Source organism: Meles meles, chromosome 2, assembly GCF_922984935.1.
Source record: "Meles meles chromosome 2, mMelMel3.1 paternal haplotype, whole genome shotgun sequence".
Classification (NCBI taxonomy): Eukaryota; Metazoa; Chordata; class Mammalia; order Carnivora; family Mustelidae; genus Meles; species Meles meles.
In genome coordinates this window covers 25,729,042-25,750,457 of record NC_060067.1, presented here as the reverse complement: position 1 = coordinate 25,750,457, position 21,416 = coordinate 25,729,042, and the positions used below count along the sequence as shown (strand labels likewise).

Sequence of the window (21,416 nt, the reverse complement as noted above, 5' to 3'; positions counted from 1 at the left end):
GTATAAGAGGCTGAAAATACAGAAAGAAATTACTTCTTTGGGGCTCTGTTTAAAAACAAAATATTAATGTAATAGAAAACAATACAATTTATTCAACTTTGAAAAAATTACTGAGATTCTTCCAACTAAGAACCAGAAAGCTATAATCTCTGCTATGGATTATTCTTTAGGTCAAGAGCACATGGTAACACTCAATAAAGCCGTAACATATCTAAGAATGCAAGTTCATCGGCTGGCATTTTCTGAGACCAGCATATTGTTGTTGCAGCTAGAAAATGCTAAAAAACATCTGGAACAATGTGATAGCTGCCTGGCTACTTAAACTTAGAAGTACAACACTTGTTATATATGAAACCCCAAAGAAATGGAACTGACGTAGTACATTTTAGTATCTTTAAGCTTTTAAATATCTGTAAAAATCATGAGTATGGATCGGGCACTTGACTATTTCTTTGTGTAAGTTATTAGGAAAGAACAATATACTCAAGGACACATTGGTAATGGCTCATTGCACCTAGAAATAAAAATTGAGATATTTAAATATAACTTTTGTTGGATCCAAAAAAAAAAGCCAAATTTTTTTTTCAGTTTTAATGACATATACTTGACATACAACACTGTATTAGTTTAAGATATACAACATAATGATTTGATACATGTATGTATTGAGATGATTACCACAGTAAGTTTGGTTAACATCCATCTCCTCACATTCACTGTCTTAATAACCCTTATAAATGCACAGTACCGGATTTTAGGTAGATTGCTCGAAGAGGGATCTCCTGAGATATTCTGCATGAAAAGGCTGGCCAGGTCAGAGGTCTCTAACTCAACCATCAGTACAGCTGAACAGGGAAATCGAATAATATGGGCTACGTGAAAACAGTAAGGAATGATGGAGACTGGCCAAGTGGAGGGTATACAGAATGGGGGGAGGGGCAGGCATGAGTCATGGGTCAGATCTGGCTGATTACTTTCATATTAGAATACAGGCCGACATCTCAGAGATGGTATGATTTTTTTTCTCTAAGAGGAGCTGGGAAACCAGATTTCTATGTAAAGATTTCCCATCTTTAAAGTACTGTGCAAGGCAAACAGAACACTTGAGTGGTCAGGCTGTGGTCTGCATCATTCTCTAGACTTCCCTACATGTGGGTGGTGGCACTGGAGACCATTTTATCTTCATCTTAAGTGATTTACACATTATCTTAGTGCAGCACTGAATGATGTTAATCTGACACTGAATGATATTATCTGTCTTTATAAATAATGGATACTATTTATCAAAAAGATTAAAATGCAGCTACCTAAGTCCAAGGCAAAGTTCTTTTCACACTAAACACATACTGGCAACTATTACTGTTCTACATAATTCAGGCATTAATGCCATTCTAAAACTGACAAACTCACTTAAACCATTTTCTGTCTATATGCCTCAGTGCAACACCGTTCTACTTGCCCCAAGAGATCACTCACTTCCAATCTTAAAACTCCTGGAATGAGGAAGAGGTGTGACATGCTAGAATGACAGCTCTCAGTGAGGTCTCTAGATAATACACCTCCTTTTCATCTATTTCCCTTAGGGAAGAAGACAATCAGCAAATGTTTATTGAGTATAAATTTTAAATTCTATCCCTTAAAGTATTACATCTGTTGGTCTGAAGGTTTTCTCTTTCAATTAACAGTTTCCATTTCAACCATTTTTTTTTAAAGAATATATTTATTTATTTCAGAAAGAGAGAGAAAGAGAGCATGAGCAGGGGGAGGGGGAGACCGAGAAAAGGCAGAGGGTGAGCCCAATGTGGGACTCAATCCCAGGACCCTGGGATCACGACCTGAGCGGAAGGCAGACGCTTAACCAACTGAGCCACCCAGGTGCCCCTCAACCATGTTTAATATTGCAATTAACCATCTCCTTCCAACTGGTCTTTGAAATTTTTTAGAAAACAACCAGATATCAAGTCTCATTTCTGGTTCTTTTTGTTGTTGTTGCTGTTGTTAGAGAGAAAGAGAGGACACACACATGCCAAGCAGGGGAAAGGCAGAGGGAGAGAATCTTAAGCAGGCTCCATGACCAGTGCAAAGTCCATCTTGTGACCGTGAGATCATGAACTAGGCCAAAGAGAAGAGCCAGACACTTAACCAACAAAGCCACCCAGGAGCCCCCCCCCCCCAAGTCTCCTAACTAGAAAAGTCTTTCCCTTTCATTCTAGCCATTAACACAGATTAAATTATTTTACTGAATACCTACAGTTTGCCATACAACATGCTAAGGGAGCAGTCCAGAATGAGCTTAAACCCTAATTTTCCTTTCTTTCTAGAGCTTCAGTATTTCCTTATTGGCCATGTGACTGAGTTTTAATTCCTTATCACAGGAAGCACAGGGAGCACAACCAGTTAATTAATTGCCCTGTCAGTCCTGCAGGTCAGGGCTCCTTTTTTTTTTTTTTTAAAGATTTTATTTATTTATTTGACAGACAGAGATCACAAGTAGGCAGAGAGGCAGGCAGAGAGATGGAGAAGCAGGCTCCCTGCTGAGCAGAGAGCCCGATGCGGGATTCGATCCCAGAACCCCGGGATCATGACCTGAGCCGAAGGCAGAGGCTTTAACCCACTGAGCCACCCAGGCGCCCAGGGCTCCTTTTAAGTCAGGTTCCAAGGACATTCATTCAACTCCTCTTCAGTTATACTTTTTTGTTAAGTTGTATCTTAGGAACAGATAATAAACCTTCCACTGCCTTCACCTCACCATCCCCAAAAAATGTCCCAAGAAAGATTATCCAGTGACAAGATTATCACGATATGAAAGTGCTTAGCTTTTCTACCAGTCATTAACTTGGTGCTAATGATTTTTCCATTCCCCTTGCCTGTACTTCCCCACCCATTGAACAAGAAATACCTGGAACAAGTGTCAAGATAATGCTGCACTTAAAGTCCTTAAGGTCTCCCCAGCCCACAGGAGTGAACCCCAACTGTACTCTGCTTCCTCTTTTAAAATCTCCAAACAACAGGGGACCTGGGGGGCTCAGCCAGTTAAGTGTCTGCCTTCAGCTCAGGTCAGGATCCCAGGGTCCACATGACAGGCTTTCTGCTCAGTGGAGAGCCTGCTTCTCCCTCTCTTGCTGCTGTTCCGCCTGCTTGTACTGACAAATAAATAAATAAAATCTCTAAACAAGACATTTAATATTCAAATCAAGTACTCATGATTACTGACAGAATGAGCCATGATCATCAAGCACTCTTTCTTCATCTCCATTTGGAATACAGTTCTGCCCTAAAGGGGTATTCCAAGGTTTGGCATAAGGACCTTTTTGCTCTCTTAAATCCTTGAGGACCTTGATAAGCTTAAGTTTATGTGGTTTATATTTATCAATATTTTGGATTAGACATTAGAACTGAGACACCTAAAACACTTTTAAAACTTATTCATGGGTGAGGGGGGGACCTGGGTGGCTCAGGGGGTTAAAGCCTCTGCCTTCGGCTCAGGTCATGATCCCAGGGTCCTGGGATCCAGCCCTGCATAGGGCTTTCTGCTCGGCAGGGAGCCTGCTTCCTCCTCTCTCTCTGCCTGCCTCTCTGCCTACTTGTGATCTCTGTCAAATAAATAAAATCTTTAAAAGAAAAAAAAAAAAACTTATTCATGGGGTGCCTGGGTGGCATAGTCAGTTAAGCAACCAACTCTTAGTTTTCACTCAGGCTGTTACACCAGAGTCGTGACCCCATGTGGGGCTCCATGCTCAACGTGGGGTCTGCTTGGGATTCTCTTCTCCTACTGCCCCTTCCCCGAGCTCACTCTCTCTCCCCCTAATAAATAAATAATCTTAAAAAAAAAAAACTTATTCATAAATGAGCCTGTTATATGCTAACAAATATCAGGTTTATGAGAAATAACTTTTTCAAACCAAAAAATTTTAGAGAAAAATACTGTTTTCCATTTCCACACCTCCTTAATGTCTCACAATGGATGCCAGCTGGATTCTCAAATCTCTTTGTGCATTCCATCTGCTGTGATATGCTCTCTGGTTGATTTTATAAAGAAAATTAGGCCTCACTAGATATGTAGTTGGAAATTTATGTATATCACTCTTGATAATATAACAAAACTTGACAAGGGATAGATAGTATCTTAACTTTATTACAAGGAAGGAAACTGAAACTGTATCAATAAACTTTAATACTTTGTTAAATTAAATTCCATTGGTATATCTCGCATTTTGAATGGTTTTACCTATACCTGATTTTTAACTTCATACATCTGTCCCTTGAAAATATGAGTAAATTGAGTTATTCAGATCTTCAAAAATGTTGACACATACTTCACTGTATGATATTAGAATCAGCACATTCATTAACATGAAACTGATCTCATCGGAAAGGTCTTTTAAGGATGGGAAGCTGTCACGTTCATGGTGACAAATACATCTTTTCCAAAATTCTAATTTTTATCTGAAAGTTAGAATTTCATTATTGACAACAAATACTATCAGCTGTTTTCCTTGAAATGACAGTCTTGCTTTATTTTTTCAAAATAGTGAGAGGTTCAGGGGGCCTGGGAGTCTACTTTCAGCTCAGGTCATGATCCCAGGGTCCTGGAATCAAGTCCCACATCAGGCTCCCTGCCCAGAGGGGAGTCTGCTTCTCTCTCTCCCTCTAGCCCTCCCCCGCTCATGAATGCCCTCTCTCTCTTTCTCAAATAAGATCTTTTTAAAAAAATTTATAAATAAATAATAAGAGGCTGGAAGCTAACCAGCACTAAAGAAAAAAATCATTCATTTAAAAATATTTGACCTACCAGGACGCCTGGGTGGCCCAGTTGGTTAAGCAGCTGCTTTCAGCTCAGGTCATGATCCCAGCGTCCTGGGATCGAGTCCATATCAGGCTCCTTGCTCGACAGGGAGCCTGCTTCTCCCTCTGCCTCTGCCTGCCACTCTGTCTGCCTGTGCTCGCTCGCGCTCTCTCCCCCTCTCTCTCTGACAAATAAATAAATACTATCTTTAAAAAAAATATATTTGAGCTACCACCTATGCCTTAAAAACCAACTTCAAATCATACTATTATATTTTTTTCCTAGCTTTGAATGTTACTAGTGGAGACGAGCAATGGTTTTTAATTTTAACAGGTCTCCTGGGTACACACAGGCAATAAAAGCAGAAGTAAAACTGTAGGGAAAAGTAGGGAGGAAGAAATAAAAGGAGAGAGGGAGAGAAGAAATAAAGAAGAAAGTAAGCACTGACAAAGTGCTACCAACAGTTGTCTCATTTACCATTCCGTACCTATTGTCAATCCATTAGATGGTATAAAAGAAAATGAAGACGTATAGACATGTGTTATATCTACATCTACGCCTATTACCTTAAAGACCCTTTCCTCAATTATGATTAAAACACTAATGGCTTCAGAAATGATAAAAGATTTAAACTTTTTTCAAAGAATGGCAAATATGACAAGATAAAATACATTAAACTTAACCTATTTTACTCTTACCTATTACAAGTTTTCAAATATACTAGTACTTAAAGAAAATTCATTCAAATCACAACCGCTGAATACCTTCTACATAGTACTTCATGATAACAAGCTCCTACAACAGAAGACTTACATCACAGTCCTTATCACATATCATAATTATGTTTACAAGCCTAACTGCCTAATCATAAATGAGTTGTTTATGGGTAGGTATGTATATTATCTTTATACCCCAAACATCTGGCCCAATGCCTGATACTCAATAAATATTTGCTGAATAAATTAATCAATTTCCAAAACAGAAAATATGTCTACATTCCACTAACAGTTCATTGCAAATATCCACACCATTGTTCTCTCTTCCTCTGATGCCCATGATTTCTGTTTCTATCACATTGTTTCAAATCCCAACCATCATTTTCAGCCTTCTAGGTCACTACTTCTGTGCCAGGGATCCACAAAACTACCCTCAGGTTTGATGATTCACTAGGACTCACATGACTCAGTCTATAGTTGTATCCCCAATAAAAGGATACAAAGCAAAATCAGCAAAAGGAAAAGGCACATAGGGCAAAGTCCAGAGGAAACCAAGAGCAAGCTTTTAAGAAGAGTCTCTTCTCAGTGACGACACAAGGAGGTGTTTAATTCTTATAGCAACTAGTTTTGACAACATGTATGCAATACTGTCTACCAGGAATGCTCATTAGAGACTCAGTGCCCAAGGCTTTTATCAGGAACTGGTAAACACACACCCTCTACTTAACTTATACCAAAATTCCAGATTCCCAGAAGGAAGGCAGATGTTCAGTATAAATCACATGGTTTGTTCAAACAGTTTAGGCTCAGTGAACCGTTCTTATCAATTTTGGGAATACTGGAGACCCTCCTAAAGTCTAAGTTCCCAGATTTCAGCCAAGAGCCAACACTGCAAACAAGTATTTCTAAGCGCAGCAGTCTGGAGCCTGCTATGTTAACTCTTTTCCCTACACCTTCCTACTTTCTAAGGACAGTTTAGACTCTTGTCTTCACCCCAGTTAGAATTACCTGTGTCTTCAGTATATTTACCATCTTTCTCAATGGAGGCAAGCTTTCTAAAAGCTAACCATTTGCTCCTCGTTGCATCCCCTCCAGTCTCCTCTGCAATCCACTGTATTGTTCCCTCTCTTTCGGCTCCTTACAAACCTGCGGAAGTCTACCTAGCCTGAGAATCTGAAGCTCTATTTTCTTTTCCCTTAATGTATGAGGGCATCTACCTCTTTTCCTTCCTCATCCAGTATCTTGAAAGAGTCCTCACGTTTACTATCTTTATCTCACCTTTCATTCATTATTCAAACTACCACAATCCAGACTTTAATAACTACATTTCTTTACCGATGAGACCGATCAACAGGGTAGGTGAAAACAACTCCTTTCGGCAGATCCTCCTTAGAGCATGCCTTCTCCCAGCAAAGAGCTTGAGTATTAGGAGTAGGGAATGTCTTATTTGGCACAGGATACAGCAAATACCCTCCTTGCAGTGCCTTTGATTTCTGCCAGGCTTTTTGTATAGTATATGTATCTCCTATGTTATTAGTTTGCAAACTTCATTTTTTTAAAGATTTATTTTATTGAGAGCTTTTGTTTATTTGTTTAATTCTAGGCCAACGAAAACAATACTGACAGATAAAGTTTTAAGAAGATCATCTTATTTTATTAAATGTATAAGGAAAGGCATACTTCATATTGGTTAATGTAACTCCAATATCACCTTAAATGGTTGTGATGCCACAGAGGTTACTTAGTTTTGATACTACCTTAGTCCCAGTTTGGGGAGTGTTTTGTTTTTTTTTAAGTTTGGTAGGAAGTGGGGTCTGTTAGCAATGAAAATGAGATGTATGTTTTACCTTAATTCGACAGCATTATAAATCACTTACTTTTATCTATTATGCTCTCCAAGTTTAAAGTTTTTAAATATGGCAAAGACTAACTTCCTTTATTCTAAATCAAAGTACAATTAGCCCTGCACAGAACCAAAAAAGCCAAATTTTATCATATAAAATGATAACTTGGTATGCCTGAAAGAAGAGTAATGGGTAGGAAGCCAAACTCTCTTCAAACTTAATAATCTAACACTGCATTAATCCAAAAAGCTGCACGTAGCACTTAATAATTTCAAAAGATAAGATTCAAGGTGGGTAGAATCTTAATTCAGTTATCTACAAAGAATAATCTGTAGATTAAACTAAAAAATATTTGGCAGGAGGTCTTACGATGGAAAATATCATGCATCATGAGTGGAACTTTTTTTTTTTTTTTTTTTTTTTAAATGAGAGGATCAGCAATTTTTTTTTTTTATTTGTTTATTTGACAGACAGAGATCACAGATAGGCAGAGAGGCAGCCAGAGAGAGAGGAAGGGAAGCAGGCTCCCTGCTGAGCAGAAAGCCTGATGCGGGGCTCGATCCCAGGACCTTGGGATCATGACCTGAGCCGAAGGCAGAGGCTTTAACCCACTGAGCCACCCAGGCGCCCCGGAACTTTTAATTATTACAAACATTCCAGAAATCAATTTGGCATTTCAGATATTTAGACCTTTGTCACAGTAATTTTTCTCTCAGAAATCCAGCCTAGAAAATAATCTCTCAAATAAATAAATAGTTTAAAAAAATGAAGTTTGCAAACTAATAACAAAGAGTATAAATACACTATAGTATTAAGTAAAAAAGAAAACACAAAACTGCACATACAGTATGATCTCAACTGTACAAAAAGAAAATTTACAAAATAACAGAAACTTTCAGAATACAATTTGATAATATATAAAAGTCAAAAAATATTCATACTTTTTTTTTAAAGATTTTATTTATTTATTTGACAGACAGAGATCACACGTAGGCAGAGAGGCAGGCAGACAGAGAGGAGGAAACAGGCTCCCTGCAGAGCAGAGAGCCTGATGCAGGGCTCGATCCCAGGGCCCTGGGATCATGACCTGAGCCAAAGGCAGAGGCTTTAACCCACTGAGCCACCCAGGCGCCCCTATTCATACCTTTTGACTCCAGGTACTAATGGGTCAATTCTACTTCTAGGAATGTATCAGAAAAAAATAGTTACAGTTGGCACAGATATGTTAATGAATAATGAAGTCTTCTACAGTGTTATTTTGGTAAGGGAGTATTATACATTTTATTTGCTATTTCATTTTTTTTTTTAAGATTTTATTTATTTAGGGGCGCCTGGGTGGCTCAGTGGATTGGGCCGCTGCCTTCGGCTCAGGTCGTGGTCTCGGGGTCCTGGGATCGAGCCCCGCATCGGGCTCTCTGCTCCGCAGGGAGCCTGCTTCCTCCTCTCTCTCTGCCTGCCTCTCTGCCTGCTTGTGATCTCTCTCTCTGTCAAATAAATGGGTAGAATCTTTAAAAAAAAAAAAAAAAAAGATTTTATTTATTTATTTGACAGACAGAGATCACAGGTAGGCAGAGAGAGGCAGGCAGAGAGAGGCAGGCAGAGAGAGTGAGGGGGAAGCAGGCTCCCTGCCAAGCAGAGAGATGCGGGGCTCGATCCCAGAACCCTGGGATCATGACCTGAGCCGAAGGCAGAGGCTTTAACACACTGAGCCACCCAGGTTTCCTTATTTGTTATTTCTTAAATTAAGATTTAATTTTCACATGTATAATTGTTGCTAAATAAACATTTTAAAAGCATTTTATAATACACAATGCCATCATCATAATCTCTTCTAGGTGAATCTATTATTTGGTATTAACTAGATAATTTATCATAAATAAACAGGGAGTTTGGTTTCACTAATCAATAGTTTCCCTGAATGTATTTCAACCTTTTCTATAATTCAAGACCATACAATCTCCAGTCCTCTTTACTTCATTTTTAATTCTTCCATATTCCATGTATCTCCTCATATTAATGCTTCTTATAATTCACTAATGCACTGTTATTTTGAGCAGAATTATGTTTCACTCTCATGATGAATTTTACCTTTTAAATACAGAACTGCAAGAATTTGATTTCAACTTGTTTTGCTTTGTGCTTATTTTCTCTTGCTTCTCAGTTACACTGCTACTTTTAACCATGAAAGTTCTAAAACAATAAAAATGTCAATTATATTAATTATAATACATCAATTTGAAAAGACACTGTACAACTCAAAACCAAGTATACTAGAGAGTAGCCTGTCATTCTGAGTGCCTGACTGGGAGCTCCCAGGTGCTCGGGTGAATCTGACCACAAATGGGCATCTTATCTAAGAACAGCTAATCCCTGGGCTGGTTAGCAGCATATGGGATGGCAAGGCCCAACAACGCCATCCAACCTGGACAACATTAACTGACTCAATCTGATCCTCTTTATTGAGGTATCTAAATAGGAGACAATAGTTGGTTATATGAAGCTTAAACTAAAGCCAAGATACACTAAAGCCATGAATAAGCAGAAGTAAAGAATAGGCTGAAACCAACAGCAAGCAGACACTATGAGACAGAGGGGAAAAGCAGTCTGCCAGTTGACACTGCAACAGCAAAAGCTGGAACTCAAAGTAGGTAAGTCACTGTGACAGACACTAGATCAGGGAGCAGAGGACACATGCTGTTGAGAAAAATAACAGAAGAACTTCATAGCCAGACTGCACTATGTCCATAAATAATAATGTTCCAGGCTTGTTGAGGCCTGGCTGTACAATGGCAAAGCTTCCTGTCTTCCTTAGTATCCACGCATTCTTATAATAAACTTCCATTGCTTAAGGTCCCCTGAGTGGTTCTGTTCTTTGAAATCTAATAGAGCCTTATATTTCATACTTTAAGAACTCATAACGATACCGGCATCTGCTCCCAATATGTTAAATGAAAAATGTAGAATACAAAATAAGTATGGTCCCAATTTTTTAATAAAAATACTTACATATATGCAGGGAACAATTTAAAAAGTTAATCCATCAAAATATTAATCATGCTTAATCACAGGCAATAAGCTTAATGGGTGATATTTCATTTTATTTCCAGGTTTTCCATAATTTCTGTAACATAAATTGCTATTTTAAACTAAACAGGGGCTCCTGGGTGGCTCAGCTGGTTAAGTGTCCAACTCTTGATTTCGGCTCGGGTGGTGATATCGGGGATGTGAGACTGGGCCCCGCTTTCACCAAGGAGTCTGCTTATCCCTCTCCTTCTGCTCCTCCCCCCCCAGCCCCTACTCCTGCTCCCTCTCACTTGCTCTCTCTCTCTAAAATAAATGAATATATAAATAAAATCCCTAGAAAGAAAAATTAAATAAGGATGAGAAACAATACACCAAAATATTAAATGACCTTAGTCTCTTGGTGATTACAGTTTATTTTCTGCTTCACTGAGATGTACTACTTCCCAGTTTTAAAATAATCTTTGTTTTTCATATAATTAGAAAAAGCATTTTTTTTTTTAAGATTTTATTTATTTGAGAGAGAGCACAAGCCTGGTAAGGAGCAGAGGGAGAAGCAGACTAGAAGCAGAGTGAGGGGCAGAGAAAAAGAGAAGCAGACTCTCTGCAAGCAGGGAGCCCAAGTGGGGCTTGACCGCATGACTACAGGATCATGACCTGAGCTGAAGGCAGACATTTAACCAACTGAGCCACCCAGATGCCCCGAAAAAGGATTTTTTCTAAAAAAAGAAAAAGGATGGATGCCTGGGTGGCTCAGTCAGTTAAGCATCTGACTTTGGTTCAGGTCATGATCTCAGGCAGGGTCCTGGGATCAAGTTCTCCATCCGGCCCCTTCCTTGGCGGGGAGCATGCTTCTCCCTCTGCCTGCTACTCCTGCTTGTGCTCTCTCTTGCTCTGACAAATAAATAAATACAATCTTTAAAAAAAAGGAAAAGAAAGGGGATTAAACCTAAAGTAAAAAGCAGATGATAAAAAAGACTTTGTTTTGTTTTTAAAGATTTTATTTTTAAGTCATCTCTACACCCAACATGGGGCTTGAACACACAACCCCAAGATCAAGAGTCACATGCTCCAATGACTGAGCCAGTAAGCCAGGCACCCCAAAGGGGTTTTGTTTTTAAAAGAAATTTAAGGAAATACAAGTGCAACTGACATGCCTAGATTTCAAAATAATTCTACTTTTAAAGTATATTATAGCATACATTCTTTAGGATTTTTAAAGTAAGCTTAAATATATAATAGGTATATCATAAAGAATTTAGAAATTAAAGAGAAAAAAGTAATTTCTAATTCACAACAGCAGAATCTCAGAATCTGAGAGCTAGAAAAAAGAGTTATCATTCGGTCCAAATATTTCATTTTACAGATGAAAAAACTAATGCCTAAGAGAAGGAACTTAACATGTAGGACCTAGTCTAGAGCCTTACTTTCTTGAACCCAAGCCTGGGACAATTTCTACTACAGGACAATGCCTCTAGTTAAGAAACTTCTAGATTGAGAAAATATTTGAGAATTGCGGGGGGGGGGGGGGTTCTTTTTCCATCAAACAAATTATAAAATTACAATTAGCACAAAATAAATGTTAATATTCTCATATGGATCTAGAAAAATAAAATGTTTTTCAGCTTTTCACATTTGTACCTAAAATCCCAAGATATATAGAATTTATAAATGTTTGTGTTGATGAATAGTACAGAGAATGCATAAATTTGTTGCTCTGGTTCAATAAAATAAAAGAAGCAATTAAGCAAACAGACTCTGGAGCTAGCCAGACTGCCTGAAATGAAATCTTGACATTGTCATTTACTAGATGTGCCACTTTGAGCAAGTTGAGTTATCTTTTCGGAGCCCAGTTTCCTTATTCATACACCAGGGATAATAATAGTGCCTGACTCATTAAATAATATAATAAAGCACCAACAGTGAACGGAATAAACACTGTATGTTGCAACTGCTTTTATTATTATAAAACAACATAAATATCTGGTGTGTTTTTAATCATGGTTATCATTCTTTAGTAAAGTGGGCAATATCATTTAACAGGCACTATGGAAAACTTGATATATTAGAGAATGCCCTAATACCAATGATTTCACAAATATCTCCTTCAAACAGCTTAGCAAATAGAATAGCCAATGACTAAATTAGCTAGTGTTAACTGTGAAAGATTTCCCAACTTTTTGCCAACGTCTTCAAGGTCAGGGGGTGGTATGAAGGAAACAGGGTACTCAGGGAGGTGCTATGTTAAGGAAAGCCAGGCAAAACTAGAGTTACAAACCCTACAAGCTAATATGGGCAATCATCAGGCCACAAATCCAGGCAGGTGAGAAAAGGCTGAAAAGCACAAAGAAGTTACTATGGTAAAGATGGAAGAAAAATACAATGGAGAGACACATGCCCAAGTTCTAATCCTGGTTCAGAAAGCAGCTAGGTACATTGTCTTAGCAAAACAAATCTCCCTTCTGACTTTATTTGCTGTAGGAAGACAAACTGGCCTCTCAGGGTCATGTATAGCCCAAAGGTCAAATGTTTTTACGGAAAACAAAATTAGCAAGGCTTTCTGAATTCACATTTCACACGTGGGACAGCTGCTGTAAACTAGGAAGAAAGTTTAAAACATTATTCTTGTCAAAAAGTTTGTTTTTCTCCTTTCAAGAGAAGACTGTGCTCTTTATCAAGTATGCCTCATCTCACCTTTCTGAGAAAGCAATTATGAAAAAAGAAGAGGAAGGGGGACATGAATGAGTTTTAATTTTAAACATGGGGGGTTATTAAGAAGACAATTCTGAAAAGAAAAAAGAAAATAACTGTGAAAGATCTGAAAGTGAATGAACTGGCCAGTTGGCGATCTGGAGGGAATATTCCAGGAAGTGGAACCAGCCAGTACAAAAGCCCTAAGCCAGGAGTGTGCCTGGAGAATAGAAAGGAGGATGGTGTGACTGAAGTGGGGTAAACAAATCAGAGAATAGTAGAGGGGACCCTTGGGTGGCTCAGTCAGTTGAGCATCTGACTTGACTTCCACTCACGTCATGATCTCAGGGTCTGGGATCCAGTCCCACCTCTGGCTCCCCGCTCAGTGTAGAGTCTGCTTGAATTTCTCTCTCTCCCTCTCCCTTGGCCCCTCTCCACCCCCCACTCATGCTCTCTCGTGCTCTCTCTCACACACTCTCTCTCGAAAATAAATAAATAAACCTGTTTAAGAAAAAAAACAAAGCATAGTAGAAAAGAAGTCAGAAAAGTAACAATGGGTCAAGATAACATAAGGTCGTGTAGGTCACTAAAAGGGAAGCTTGGGGGGGGGCTCGATACAAAAAAGAGACAGGATCTGATTTATGTTTTAAAAGGATCGCTATGGGAGATGTACTAAGAAGACTGTAAAGGTTGAGAGGCAAAAGAAAGAGAGAAGAAGAATATTAAGGGTACAGCAGAAGACAACTCACACCAGTAACAGACATGATAAAAAGCGGCCAAATCTTGAAAACATCTTGAAGCAAAACTAATGGATGATTTCTTTTTCTTCTTTTTTTTTTTTAAAGATTTTATTTATTTATTTGGTAGAGAGAGAGCACAAATAGGAGGAGCAGCAAGCAGCGGGAGAGGGAGAAGCAGGCTCCCACTGAGCAGGGAGCCCAGTGCAGGGCTGGATCCCAGGACTCTGAACCCTGGGATCATGGCCTGAGCCGATGGCAGATACTTAGCCAACTGAGCCACCCAGGCGTCCCGAACAGGTGATCTCTTGACAGCTCGCATACAGTGAAAGAGAAAGAGAGACCTTAAATGTGTGTCAAAAATGTTTTTAGTCTAAGCAAATAGGATGCCAGATCTGCCATCAACTGAGAATTAGAAGGCTGCAGTTGAAATTGATTTGGGGAAAAGATTACGAAATCAGTTGGGGATCCTGAGACACTCAACCTATACAAATCTAGATTCATAAGATTTTATCTTCCTACAGATATGACAAGACCTATAAACATGAACTAGAAATTTCAGATTCAAAATAAAAACATCAGCTGTGCAGATGACAAATGAAGACAGCACTTATTTCCTAATGTTGAACTCTGAGCTCATTGGAAACAGCTTTTTAGCTATTTTCGTTGATGAAGTCATGACTATAGAAGAAATTAAGATATCAATTCATAAAAGCCACACTTTAAATTCATCTGGCTGCCTCAGTATACATCTGAGTATCAATGTGGCTCACGGAAGAAGGGCTAGAACTGAAAGTGTTTACCTGTGTTTACCCCGAAGATACAGAACCCCTAAAGTTGGAGACATATATATGAATCTCAGAACACATCTAAAAATTTTAACTGTGTGATCAAATTCTGAATATATGGGTTCATCCAGCTCTGTGAAAATACAATCTTATTAATAAACTAATGAAATCAAAGACTTAATTATTTAAATCATTTATTAATTCACTCTATCATAAACCTCATCACTATACGGTTCTAATATTCTAGCATTAGAATTTTACTAATTTTTAATTATTAAGATTTTATTTTCAAGTATTTACAGATGATTACGTATGTTGTTAAACAATGGAAGTTGTGTAAATATATACTGATTAAAGTTCATGGTATTAACCTCTGATGACATACAAATTCAACTAATCTAACTCAACTATCTAATTTATATGTATGTTAGAATATTCTTCACACTTACATTAATCTTAAGAGGAACATGATAATGATAACTTATGTTCATTTAAGAAATAATAAATGGTTGAACTGGATTATAAACTACCAAAAATACCAATTTCAAGGGACATCTACAATAGTTTAGAAAGGGCAGAAAAAGAAGGCTAGGTACGCAGTAATTCCTTTATTACACTAACCAAGGACTCCACTACAACTACAACACAAGATCAAAGAGAATAAAAAAAAGGAGCTCTAGCAGGAAGCATACACACACACAAGAAACAAACAAACAAACCAAAGATAGGTTACCCAAGTCCAACCAACTCCAGCCTAAGTAAGTTTAGGTTTATTTAGATGGTAAGATTTTACATAGATGGCAGGATGGAGAAGAGCTTAAGGAAAAAAATCCTTTGTCTAGGACTTTGTGAGAAAATCTCAGCCCTTGTGTATTCGCTTTAGTTTCAAAGTGTAAAGACTTAAAAAGGACAGCCCTTCCCTCAAATCTAATAAACAGACCATTGTCAAACACCACACATCTTGTAGCTAAAGGGTAAGACTTTACAAAGTTATTCACTTCAAATGTCTGATCTTGGGGGAAAGGCCCTTTCCACTTCCGGGACATGCTGTTCCTTTGCGTGCTAACTGCCCTGTGGTAGCAGAACAGGAAATGCAGGTATGTCATGGAGACAGTCTCCAGTCAACAGTAAGGGCAGCCACAGTTCTTAGACCTGACTCCTTACAACGCCAAAGCAAAAAACACAGAACAAAACACGAGATGAGAATGAGATGGAAATGGGCAAAGGCATGGCATAAGCAGCCACTGCTGTCTTTCCAGACCTCACCGGAAAGCTGTGAAATTTGATGACTTATAGACAGAACTAGAACACTCCTTTATCTAAAGACCAACACCGATAGCACGTCTCCTCTAGACCATTCAACGGCCTCCTAACTCCTCTCCCCAGTTTCACTCTATTCTCTCTACAATCCTTTCTGCCCTACTGAGCCCATGAACCTCATGTCAAGGCACCGTTCCCTTTGTTCATTATATTGTGGCCACAACACGCAAGTAGCCTTTCAGTTCCTCGGGCCAGCCAGACTTATTTTGCTGTTGTCAATACCTGGGATGCTCTTCACAGAACCCTTTCATCGTTCCTAAATGTTACTCTTCAGAGAGCATCTATCTAATCACATTATTTTCAGTCACAGCACTCTATCAGGCTCCTTCGAAGCAATTTGCTCAGACATAATTTGTCTCTTTCTTTTAAGATTTTTTTTTTGAGTTTTTTTTTTTTAAGATTTTATTTATTTATTTGATAGAGAGAGAAATCACAAGTAGGCAGAGAGGCAGGCAGAGACAGAGGGGAAGCAGGCTCCCTGCTAAGCAGAGAGCCCGATGTGGGGCTCGATCCCAGGACCCTGAGATCATGACCTGGGCCGAAGGCAGAGGCTTAACCCACTGAGCCACCCAGGCGCCCCAAGATTTTTTTTTGACAGACAGAGATCACAAGCAGGCAGAGAGGCAGGCAGAGAGAGAGAAGGAAGCAGGCTCCACACTGAGCAGAGAGCCCGATGTGGGGCTCAATCCCAGAACCCTGGGATCTTGACTTGAGCCGAAGGCAGAGGCTTTAACCCACTGAACCACCCAGGCGCCCCGACATAATCTGTCTCTTAACTATAATCTCTATGAGGACAGAATAACCATGTTTGTTTTATTCATAACTATGTACCTAGTGTCTCAAATAATACTTAACATAAAATTTAGTAAACGCTTGTTATATTACTTACCAGAAAACCTCAACAAGACAGCTGATAAAGAAGGATTAAGCAAAAAAAAAAAAAAATTCTCTGAGGAAACAAATATCTTAAACCCAAGTATTAAAATTCAAGCATCTAAATCCAGTACTCAGAACCAACTTCTCTTACTTTACTTGCAGTTCTAATAATGCTGGCTGCCTCATTCCCAACCTACAGTTCATCCATTAGATAGAAAGAAGGTAAAACAAAGGAAAAGCCCACACATGTGAAAGTTAAAATGACGTGCCATTTAGAGATCTTCAAACCCCAAAATACCTCAATGGTCCCTAAAAATATCACTGTATACCAACCTGATAATACTGGCTTCTGATTAAATGTTTCAATTCAATCGAATAATTCTGATTTATGCTCAGGGTCTTATTTAAAAGCAGGAACCATATGTTACCTTTTAGATGGATTTCCAAGAAACTGGTAAAGACTAGCCAAAAAAAATGTGCATGAAGGGATAAACACCAAAATATGTAATATGTAATAAGTAATAATTTGCTTAATGTCTACTGTGGGTCCATGACATTAGATAAATTATTTTTGACTCCCATACCTAATCTCTGAGGTAGACACTATCCCTTCTGCAGATGAGAAAACTAAAGCTCAGAAGGTTAATGGTTACAGTTAGGTTACAGTTGGGAGTACCTGAGAATTAAAACTAATCTGCTTAATATCAAAGACCATACTCTTTCCAAATACCATCAATTCCTTCTAAATGTGTCTGGTATGATATGAGAATTGCCTAAGCTCTTATTAAAAATAAAAATTCCTAAATTCTTCTTAAAAATTCTGATTGGGGATGTCAGAGCTAAGAATCTAAAATGTGTATCTCTTAAAATGCTCTTATTGATTCTAGTAATCAGGCAAGTTTAAGAAATTGATTGCATTGGGATTAAGCTAGACTGCCTGAACACTGAAAGTCTGGTTTAAGATCTGATTTTATAAATGGATTCCGAAACAAATAATGAAAAGTCACAAAAAAATCTTATACAGAAGATACTAAAGTAAGGATACTTACAAGTATCTACTGCTACATGTTATATTTAAAGCATAATTTTATTGAGCACAAAATCCTGAATAGCTTTAGATTATTAGAAAACAAAATCAGACACAGATTCCACAGAGACTTAAAAGATTCCCTTCCAAGTATACACTTGGTCTAATATTCTGAGCCTTTAACCTATTAGGAATATAAACTCAGGTTTGAGTTCAAGAGCAGCTCTCAAAGTAAGAATACTATTCTTTAAGGGTGCCTGGGTGGCTCAGTTGTTGAGCATCGGCCTTTGACTCAGGGTCCTGGGATCAAGCCCCATATTAGGCTCCCTGCTCTGCAAGAAGCCTGCTTCTTCCTCTGACTCCCCCTGCTTGTGTTCCCTCTCTCACTTTTTGTCTCTCTGTCAAACAAACAAAATCTTAAAAAAAAAACAAAAAAAACCCAAACTATTCTTTATAGAAATATTATTATTCAGAGTAGTGTTACTTAGAATAATAGTATTTGAGTAATTACCAACATAAATAATTTCATATAACTTATTTTTTACCATTTAGTCTCTGTATTCCACTTAGCTAGTCACATAAAATTTTAAGTACTAGTCAATTTTACATCTGTTAATGGGCAGAAATCCAACAATGAACTGTTTGGACTGAAACACCATGTAAATTTCAAACTCAAATACAGCAAAAGTTTGAAACTTCAGTTTACATGGCCACGGTCACCAAACTGTGGAAAGAACCAAGATGCCCTTCAACGGACGAATGGATAAGGAAGATGTGGTCCATATACACGATGGAGTATTATGCCTCCATCAGAAAGGATGAATACCCCACTTTTGTATCAACATGGACAGGACTGGAAGAGATTATGCTGAGTGAAATAAGTCAAGCAGAGAGAGTCAAGTATCATATGGCTTCACTTATTTGTGGAGCATAACAAAAAACATGGAGGAGATGGGGCGATGGAGAGGAGAAGGGAGTTGAGAGAAATTGGAAGGGGAGATGAACCATGAGAGACTATGGACTCTGAAAAACAACCTGAAGGTTTTGAAGGGGCGGTGGGGGGGGGGGGGAGTGGAGGTTGGGGAAGCAGGTGGTGGGTAATAGAAAGGGCAAGTATTGCATGGAGCACTGGGTGTGGTGCAAAAACAATGAATACTGTTACGCTGAAAATAAACAAATAAAAAAAAAAAAAAGAAACTTCAGTTTACTACCACATTCCTCATTTCTTCAAGAAAGTTTACCCACTGAGAAATTTTAGCAGTTGATCCAATTATTAAGCATTTTTTTCTTTGCATTATCAAAAGTACGTTCAATGCTATATTCTAAATCAAACCAATTTCCTTTCAAATGATAAGAGTAAGAAAAATTTCTGGGGGGCAAAAGCCTTAATTTTACAATTTCCCCATAATTATCAAGTTTTGCTTAAAAAAAAGAGAATATATTTATATTTCATTTATATTCATTTATATTCTGAATATGATTTTTTAAGAGTTCTACTGTAAAATATTGTTTACCTACCTTCAATAGGAGGTTCAGGAAGGGAGGAAAACAGTTGCTCATTTGGCAATTCTGACAAGATCCAAAGATGTATGCAACTACCTCACTTATTTAGAGAACATTTTAGGACTTACAATATTCCAGACACTGTATTTACAGTGGAGAAATAAGACCAATAAACACAATTCCTGCCCTCAAAGAACTTTACAGCTTTATGGAGAAACATCAACGTAAGGGCTTCAAAAATCTCAAACCATGGGGTGCCTGGGTGGCTCAGTCAGTTAAGAATCTGCCTTGAGGGCGCCTGGGTGGCTCAGTGGTTTAAGCCGCTGCCTTCGGCTTGGGTCATGATCTCAGGGTCCTGGGATCGAGTCCCACATCGGGCTCTCTGCTCCGCAGGAAGCCTGCTTCCCTCTCACTCTCTCTGTCACTCTCTGCCTGCCTCTCTGCCTACTTGTGATCTCTCTCTGTCAGATAAATAAATAAAATCTTAAAAAAAAAAAAAAATGAATCTGCCTTGAGCTCAGGTCATAATCCCAGGACTCTGGGATCAAGCCCCGCAATGGGCTCCCTGCTCAGCCTGCTTCTCCCTCTCCCTCTGCCTATTGTTCTCCGTTTCTGCTCTCTCTCTCGCTCTCTCTCTCTGTCAAATAAATAAATAAATCTTTTTTATTTAAATTTTAAAATCTTTTTTAAAATTCCTCAAAATAAAAACTTTAATCTTTAAAAATGGAATATGTCTTATATATCATGCTGGGGTGGGAAGGAGGCAAAAATTGTAAAGTTAAAAAAACTGTTTAATCAAAGTGATTGTTACTTATGCAAATCATGTTCAGATCTCCTGTTGCTAAGTACGGCATCTGATAGCCATCTTGAAATACTGATACATTTCGAGATAGACCATTTTTTATTAAATCTACCATTTGAAAGGTCAAGGTGTTCTTGTGATATCTCCTATGCAAAGATCTTATTGTACCCCAAAGTAGTTTCCGAGTTTTTTCATGTCAAGCCACATTTCTAAATCTTTCAATTTTCCACAGCATACCTGAGATGAAGATAAGCAAAGACAGTGAGTTCTACAGCCATTGGTAAAAACTGGTGCTGAAGGATGAGGAATTATTTGTGGAGATGGTAGGAAGATTATACCGCAGAAGAGAGTACATGAAGATACAAGAATTTAGTGAAATTAAAAGAAAATAACATTATTAGAAACAAACCTTAGCAAAGTAACCTGGCTCTATTATAGGGCTTAAGTTAGAAGTCAAAGGAAAGCCCCAAGAGTGACCATGATATGGGAGGGCATGAAGTGATACAGAAATAAATAATGTCAGTTATAGTGATAGATCAGCGAGGGAATACTGGCCTAAAAACTACATTTAAATTCTAATTTTTTGATTAACATCCTTTAGCACTATCATCATCACGAAAACTCGTTTCAACAATGATCACTACATCTTGTACAAATTTACTGAAAGGTTAAAAAAAATTCACAATTCTAAAATATTAACCAATCTGGCCTATGCCACCGAATAAGTTAATCACTTTTCCCCTCCTCTTCATTACATATTAAGACTCTCTATCTCTCTCTCAAACACACACACACAAACACACACACGAGGAAATCTTTTCACTGAAGTGTGAACTGAAGTCTTTGAAATTACATGTACATAAATATTAAGGAACAATAGAAACTTGTTTTCTTCTTCCTTCAAATACTACTTTTTCTTAAAATATGCTTCTGTTTATCTCGCTGCTGGAATTGCCACGTTGCCCCATACTGCTACACGCAAATCTAACAAAGAAAATTAATAAACTCACCCAGAAGGGATGTCAAAAAAGAATACTGATCATGATGGAAGTACAAAGTATAAGTCTCATTTGCAGCCGATATAAAAATATTTGCAAGGCACCTGAGTGGCTTGTCGGTTAAGCATTCCACTCTTAGCTCAGGTCTTGATCTCAGGGTCATAAATTCACACCCCACATTGGGCTCCACGCTAAGCACGGAGCCTACTTTAAAAATAAACAAATAACTAAAATGAAAAAATCTGTATTAAAAAACACATTAAATGGGGCACCCGGGTGGCTCAGTCGATAAGCGTCTGCCTGTCTT

The 21,416-nt window shown here is 38.2% G+C and overlaps 1 protein-coding gene across 2 annotated transcripts in view; it reads right to left on the bottom strand.

The window, feature by feature from the left end:
- The window catches only part of CHIC2 (cysteine rich hydrophobic domain 2), a 69,716-nt gene that overhangs the window by 44,455 nt on the left and 3,845 nt on the right, over positions 1-21,416 (bottom strand). The window lies entirely within an intron of this gene.